Below are 8,194 nucleotides of genomic sequence, written 5' to 3' on the forward strand. Positions count from 1 at the left end.
CTACTTTTTATGTGGTTTTTGGATTTTTGACACATAAGAAGGAAAAGATTGATCAAAAACAACAAAAAGGAATAAATGATAGAATGTAAAAATAAACAAACACATTTCAACCATCACAATTAAAAAGCTAACAACCAAACTAAGTCACAAAGCATAGGAAGTATTGATGCATGGACATGTTGTAATGCTTATACATGAGTACCCTTTTTCACCCACACGTCACTTGCGTTTGGGGTGATTTCCTTATAGGATTGGGTACGAGAATTAGGGCTTTCAAACCTTCGTGTGAAGCTTTCCAAGCAGTTGGTGAAAGCACCAATTATCTTCATCACGTCCATCATTCAGGTATTACCATTTTGATCTCTTAATGGTTCACCAGCCTAATTTCTCCTGTCATTTCTAGGTCCTCGTGACCTTGGAGTAGTTGCATTATTCATTGCTCTCAGCTTTTGACAATTTGGCCGAGTATGCCCTTGAAGTCCGCAATGATGACACACATAGTTCGATCTAGGACCTCTTTGTGATCGTGGACGAGACTTGGCTCAAGATTCAGACCTGCCCACAGATTGATTACGAGGGTTGTTCAACATCCGTTGGTTCTCCACAATCCTCTTCTCCTCAATCTTGGGCTTCTCGGCAGTAAGGCCAACTTCAACTGACTCTTTGGCCTTTATAAACTTCACTTCTTTAGTGATATTGCCAGATAAGCTACTCCCTCCGGTATATCCCAACCCGGATTTGTCTGAAAAGCTGTTTTGTGATAAAATAACATCATCTAGCTTCTTGGTGGTGACCCTCTCTATCTTAGCATTTGCTTGAACAACCTCTTGCTCAAGAAATCTCACTTTTTTGTAGGCTTCTGACAGCTCACCATTCGGTGTTTCTATCTCACATTTGGCCTCATATCGAATTAGGAGACTTTTATAGTCCTCCTTTGCCTTCTTCATCTTTCTCACAGCTGCCTTGGCCACCCTTGTGTACTCACCCGACTTCTCCAGGAGTGAGTTATAATTCTCTTGAAGATTGGCTGTGCTTTCATCTTCTTCAGCATCTGATTCTTCAACAACTCCCAATGATTCTTCATCACTATGTTCTCCAAGTTCTCGTACAAGTAAATTCAACTTGTCTGAAGACTCAAAATGGGCAATAGTCATAAAAACTAAATAATTTCCTTCTCTGTCACAGCTTTCCTCAGAATCTAAGTCGAATGAATCTGAGTCACTCAATGTCGTGACATACACTTTGCCTTTAGATTTCAAATAATTCGGACATTCTTTCTTAAAGTGTCCATGCCCGTTGCATTCAAAACAAGTGACACCTTGTGTAGATTGGGATTCTTTTCCATCTTTCTTTTTGAATTCTCTTTTCTCCCTTCCTGAGCTTTGGAATTTCCCTTTATCACCAAATTTGCCATTATTCTTGAATTTCAAGAATTTTCAAAAAACATTTACAAGGTATGTAACATCTTTGTCAACCACATCTTCATCCGATGAGTCATGGACCTCCACCTTCTCATTAATGGTCTTAAGAGCAAGAGATTTGCTCTTCCGTTGATTGGGCAGCGACATTTCATAAGTCTGAAGAGAACCAACCAGCTCTTGGACTTTGATGTCATCAAGGTCCTTGCTCTCTTCAATTGCTGTCACTTTGGCATGAAAACTTTCCGGCAATGATCGAAGGATCTTCCTTACAATTTTAGAATCCTCCGTTTTCTTTCCCAAATTGAACTTGCTTACAACCACCTCATTCAGCTTGCTATAGAAAGAGTCAAAGGACTCATCCTCACTCATTTTTAGCTCCTCAAACCGAGTGGTCAGCATTTGCAGCTTGGTATCTTTCACTTTCTTCGTTCCTTTGTAGGTGGTCTCCAATATCTCCCATGCTTCTTTGGCAACGGTAATGTGAGAAAACCTATGAAACTTATCTGGAGACACACCACAGAAAATTGCATTAAGTGCTTTACTGTTAGCATTAGATGCAGCGAGTGCTACCTTATCCCATGTGGATTTGGCTTCCTCAGGCCTGGTCCAACCTATATCAATAGTATCCCAAACAGATTCATCAATGGAGCATAGAAATGCTCTCATGCGAACCTTCCAAAAAGCATAATTACTACCATCAAAGTATAGAGGTGCATTTAGGGATTGAGACCGATACATCTCAATAGGGAGTCAAGGATCACACTATGGTAATGAAACCACTAAAAGTGTACCCGTTCTGATACCAAATGAAATTTCAAATAGTGTATAAAACACCCTTGAACGTTTAGACCCCCAATTGCAAAATAACCAATTCAAGCTTTATGACAAACAACAAGTGTGCGAAAATGAACAAAAGCTATAAACAGAATTGGTAATTAATCTTACCCAATCAAAATCACAACCGCAGTAGATAATAAAAGGCAAAGATAAAAGGGAAGGAAGATGCAAACACAAGGACAACACTCAATGTGTTATCGAAGAGGAAACCGAAGCCCTCGGCGTAAAACCTCTCCACCGCCCTCCAAGCGGTAAGTAATCCACTAGAAAATGTAGTTGGGATACATGAACAACAATAGACCCTCCAAGCCTAATCTACCCAGTGTACCTAAGCCCTCCAAGCTTCTTGGTCCAACAAGGTTGCGCCGAACCTATTTCTTTTCTAGCTTCCCAGATTCCGCTACTTGACCATAGCATCAACCAATGTAGATTGGTTCCTTCCTAACTACTTCCTAGAACACCAAACAGTCCTCTCACAGTAATGGATATGGTGAGAAAAGGTTTTGGTAAATAGACCTCTCAAGGGTTTAACAATGAAGAGGAAGAGAGTTAAGGAATTTGAAGAGTCTCTTATGTGAAGATTGTGGATGAATCAATCTTATATAAAACTAGGGTTTCTCTCTCAAAATTCTCTCTGGAAGCTCTCTTTCTTTTGTGGGTATAAGGGGTATTTATATTGGGGTGAGAATGGAATATGAAGAGTCAGGTTTTTCAAAACAGGGCTGGCTCGCGGCTTGACTGAGTTGCGAGTTCCAGCCGCGAGGTAACTAAACGGGCAGTTGTCCTATTTTGTCCTGTAGTGCTCCAGCTAGCATGACGCTTCAACTTCTGGCATGCTTGGCACGTGCGCCGCGAGTCACCCTCGAGATCAAGTCGCGAGTCTCTGTTTTCTTGCACACTCTTGAGCATTTCAACACGTTATCTCACTCACTATCCTTATAACAATCCCACCTAAATATAGGGTTACTAAATGCTGAAATACAAGCAAATTTGGCATGAAATAAAGCCAACAAGATGGTTGATTAAATTCAACCTTACATGAATTGTAGTACAAGAAGAGAACAATATAGAAGAAGAAACCAAAATACAAAAGCAATTATTGAATGGAAGTAAAGTCGTAAAGGAGGACTCCCTTCCATCCATATAGTCATATTATGCTGCGGTTAGGGGTGTCCATGGGTCAGGTCGGGTCGGGTTTGTGCCCAACCCGGACTCGACCTGCTCAGGTCGAGTGGAACAAAAATAGACCTGCAATCGACCGCCGACCACCACGGGTCGAGTCAGCTGGGCTCAAGGGAGCGAATGGTCGGGTCGGTCGAGTCCCATGATGAGCAACGACGAGTGGAGGAGAAGATCATCTTCATCGATCTAAGTTAAAGGCCGACCGGATCTAACGGATTATCGCCGGATTTGAGTAGATCGAGGCCCAATCTAACCAAGAATAGCCGGATTTGAGTAGATCGGGGCCCAATCTAACTAAGAATAGCCGAATTTGTGTAGATCTAAGTCAAATTTAACCCAATACCGCTGGATTTGAGCAAATCTGAGCGAAGGAGGAGAGTAGATCTTGGTCGGATTTTAGTGAATCTGAGCAAATAACACCGGATCTAAATGAAGAAAGATCAAGGGTGGTTGGATCAGAGTTGAGGGACACTGGATTTGAGCGAAGGAAGACCAAGGATGGCGTGATTAGAGTTGAGGAACATCGGATCTGAGCGAAGGAAGACCAAGGATGGCTGGATTGGAGTCGAGGAACACCAGAACGTCACCGGATCTCGAAGGATCTCACCGGATTTGGTCCAAAATTCGTAGCATTTCGCCGGAGAGGATGATTGATTCAGTTCGAGTTGGGTGTCACGGGTTTTGAAAGGTAAAACTAGCAACCGACTTGCGTGGGGTCGGGTTAGAGAGTTCGGACCCGCGTCTGAACGCTGGAGACTTCGGATTAGGTGGCGGCGGGTTAGGCTCGGGCCGGTTAGGCGATTTGGGTGGGTGGCCAAGTGGGTTGGACAACCCTAGTTGCGGTAAAGCATAAGTAGACAAAGGTTTAAGTTTCACAGTCTTGTTTTACAGCCTTCCAGGAACAAGTCGTATGGACTCCAGAGCTTTATATCATAAAAAGCTTGGCCTCACGCAGGCGGCAGGCATGGAGACATTTCCTAGCACAAAAAATTATTTTGCTAACTTATTTTACTATTTAGTTTATTTTTATTACTATTCATGGGTCTTACTACACTTTTTGGTACTATTCATGAGTCATACTGTACTATCTTTGCTAATTTTTACCTTTATCTACAGTATTTTTAGCAAAAAAATTTCAATTTCAGCAAAATAAGCGGATTCCAAACAGACCCTAAGTTACAAGCTACTGATAATTGAAAGTTCTCTACACCGTTGAATCTTTCAATTTGTTTATAATTTAGTAAATCTTGAACTTATACAATTTCTTTTAATTTAGATTTTATTGCCAAAAATTATAAATTGTTTTAAATACTACTTAGCTTACTTTCTAAACGGAAAAAAAAAAAAAAAATTGTATCTAAAACCGTAGCTATTACAAAATCGTTTTCAATTAGCATATGAAGAAGAATCAATCAAACTAAATAACTAATACTACTACCTTTTCTTTTTCTTTTATAATTTAAAAATTGGGAGAGGGAGAATTAGGACCCTAAATAATTCTATTAGAAACACAAGAAAATGACAACCAATTGAGATTCAAGGCTCTTAAATCAAGTAACACCTTTTTTTTTTTTTTTTTTTTTTTTTTTTTTTTTTTTTTTTTTTTTTCTAGTAAACAAAATATGTGTGTGTGTGTGTGTGTGTGTTTTGGCTACATATTACTAAAATTTGAGTTTATAGGCAACTAAATGAGGAAAGAGGTTGAATTGGGTATTATGGAAAGACTCTAATATCAAATTATATAAATAGGGGTAAAGCCAAAAATTTTTAGTTGGGGGGCCAAGGTAACACTATCATATTGATTTGCTATTTAAGAAAAATTCAAAGTATGGCATATAGACACACATACATGTCTTCTTGCATTAGTTGTTAAAAAATATATTAAATTTGATAAAAATTAGACTACTTTTATAAGAAATAATTTTCATAAAAATTAAATATAACAAAGTCACTATAAAGCAACCATAAAATAAATAGCTATTAAATTCAACCAAATTAGACTATTATGGTAAACAATAAATTCAAAATCAATTTTGTACCTCTTAACTAAATAGAAATTGAACTAGGAATCAAACTAAAAGATCAATAAAAAAGAAGAAGAATTTTGTACCTCTCAATATTTTCTTAACTTTGAATAAGAAAACTCTTTATTAATGAAGGGAGAGAAGCTAATTAAAATGTGATTACGTGAGAGCATCATAAGGAACCATTAACAGAGAGAAATTGAAGAGAAAAAAACAATTGATGAGGAGAGTCTTTTGGGTGGCTATTAAACTGGAAGGGGATATTGTAATAGTTTTGGGAAGGTGAAAAACTTAAGTATAATAGTACATTGGGTTTCTCAATTAAATTCAAACATAAGTATTCCATGACCAATAAAATAAACACAATATTATCATTATTAAGGGCAATATAATCGTTATTACCGAACATCTCATCCTCCTCCATCTTTATCTCCTCAAAGCTAGTTGTGAGCCTTTGGAGCTTTGAATCATTGACAGCCTTAATCCCTTCATAGGTTGTCTGGAAGATGGTCCATGCTTCCTTTGCAGTTTCAGTTAAGGATATTTTCTTGAACTTCTCATTGGTCACCGCACTGACTAGGGCTTTCAATGCTTTGCTGTTGAAGTTTACTGCTTTGATCTTGGCCTCATCCCAATCAGCTGGTGCTTCCTTTGGCTTTACCCAGCCAATTTCCACAACTTGCTAGACCTTTTCATCTAAAAACTGCAAGAAAGCTCTCATGCATACTTTCTAGTATCCATTGTTAGTGCCATCAAATAGAGGAATAATACGATACCGTCCTTTATCCATGACAAACAGGGGTCATTGGATCACACATCAAAAATTAAAATCTAATTAGAGTGTGCCTACTCTGATACCACTTGTTGGGTTAAAATGAATTGATCCCTTGCAATTAATTAATTAATTACCCAAGTTAATTAATTAAATCAAATCAAATCAAATGCAATAGCGTGGCAGCACAATCAAATCACCAAATTATCTAAATGCAGTGAAAAATAAATTTGACACATGTGATTTGTTTACGAATGGAGAAAACCACCGAGGCAAAACCCCATCGAATGATTTTAAGGTCACCACTCCCCAGAATCCACTATTATTAATCACAAGTGCTTACAAGTATAAGGAATCTTACCAAACCCTTTGGCATATCCCGAAATACTAACCTATAGTTGAACCCTAACCCCAATACCCAATTGGACTTGTATTCTAGCGGCAATCTTTCTCTTGATGCACGAATCCCAGTACGTGACTAACCAATGTGCACGGATCCTAGTATGTGACTAACTCCAGCAATTTGAAGACTTTGTTGACTGCAAAGTTCTTCAGTTCATCAACAATGAAGATCAGGAAGCTCATTGGTCACAAAACCCTTGGTGTAAAGATGCAGCAGCTTCTTCAGAGAGAATAATGAACTAGGTCCCTTTTTGTATGTGCGGCGGCCTTTAAAATAAGTCTTATCTATGTCTAGGGTTGTGAGAAAAGAAACCTTATACAAATATACAAGCATGGGCAAAAAATTAGATCTGTAATTTCTGATTTCGTAAGTCTTGACAGAAACAGCTTATGTTGAGCTTCCATCGAGCTTCGACTTTAAATCTCGATAGAAGTCTTTCTATCGAGATTACTGTTGAGCTTTAATGAATAGCTCTTTTTCACTTGTTTCTTGGTCAGATCTTCATGACTTTAACACTTGACTTTAATAACATGTTTCTTGAAGTCTTAAACTCATCCTAGATCTACCCAATTACCAGTAAAGTGCATTTTGTCAAAGGATTAGCCAATTACATAAAATATGTCCCTAACACTATTCATAGGTCTCACTGCACTTTTTGATACTATTCATGAGTCTTACTATACTATTTAGCTTATTATTTAAACTTTTTCCTATTCTTTCAACAAAAAATTTTCAGTTTTAGCTAAATAAGATATTCCTTAAATTTATATGGGATATGCTCTTCGATGATAATTTTCACACTAGTACAAGACCACCTTGTGGAGAAGTCTAAGTTGGCAATGGAAATATGTAACGACGAAATATGTTTTACTCCTTAGACCAAGACCTCTTCCTGTTGACGATTGTTTACCTTTTGTGTGCTTCATATTCTCAACATTACGTTATCAGCATGTATGTGTCTTAGCTCAATATATATGTATTCATGGGCATCGGTCTAAGTTGGCTGCCCTGCAGCCCTGGCAGAACACAAACAAAAACAATTGCAAATAATAATAATAATAATATTTTAACTTATTATTATTATTATTATTATTAAACATTATGTTAAAAAACATATATAAATATATGGTCAATGATGATTTGCTGAAATTGTCAATGAGTTGCACGCTCCAAGTTGCTCCAATAGGTACCTGTAAATAAGGACAAAGGGACCAAACAGAAGGCATCGATGTGGTACTAGCCGAAAACCCTCCGAATGCCAAGTTAGCGAATAAGAAGTCTTTAAGAACTCTATAGTGAGAGAGCTAGAGAGTGTCTATGTACCTGAGAAAATAGGAGGCCTGGTGCTTATATAGTACTAAATGGTGAATCGAGATCCCTTCAAAGTAGGGATCTTTCCTTGCTGGGAGGGTTTGGCACTTTAGGGTTTCCAAGATTTTAGGGTGCTTTTCCATAAGAGAGAGATATGGGTGTTATCTTGCATGTCTTCCAAGATGTTTCCATGTACAGGTATCTGTGAAGACCAAGTTAAGCCATGCTAGACTCGTCAGCCTCT

This window comes from Quercus robur, chromosome 8 (assembly GCF_932294415.1).
Source record: "Quercus robur chromosome 8, dhQueRobu3.1, whole genome shotgun sequence".
Taxonomy (NCBI): Eukaryota; Viridiplantae; Streptophyta; class Magnoliopsida; order Fagales; family Fagaceae; genus Quercus; species Quercus robur.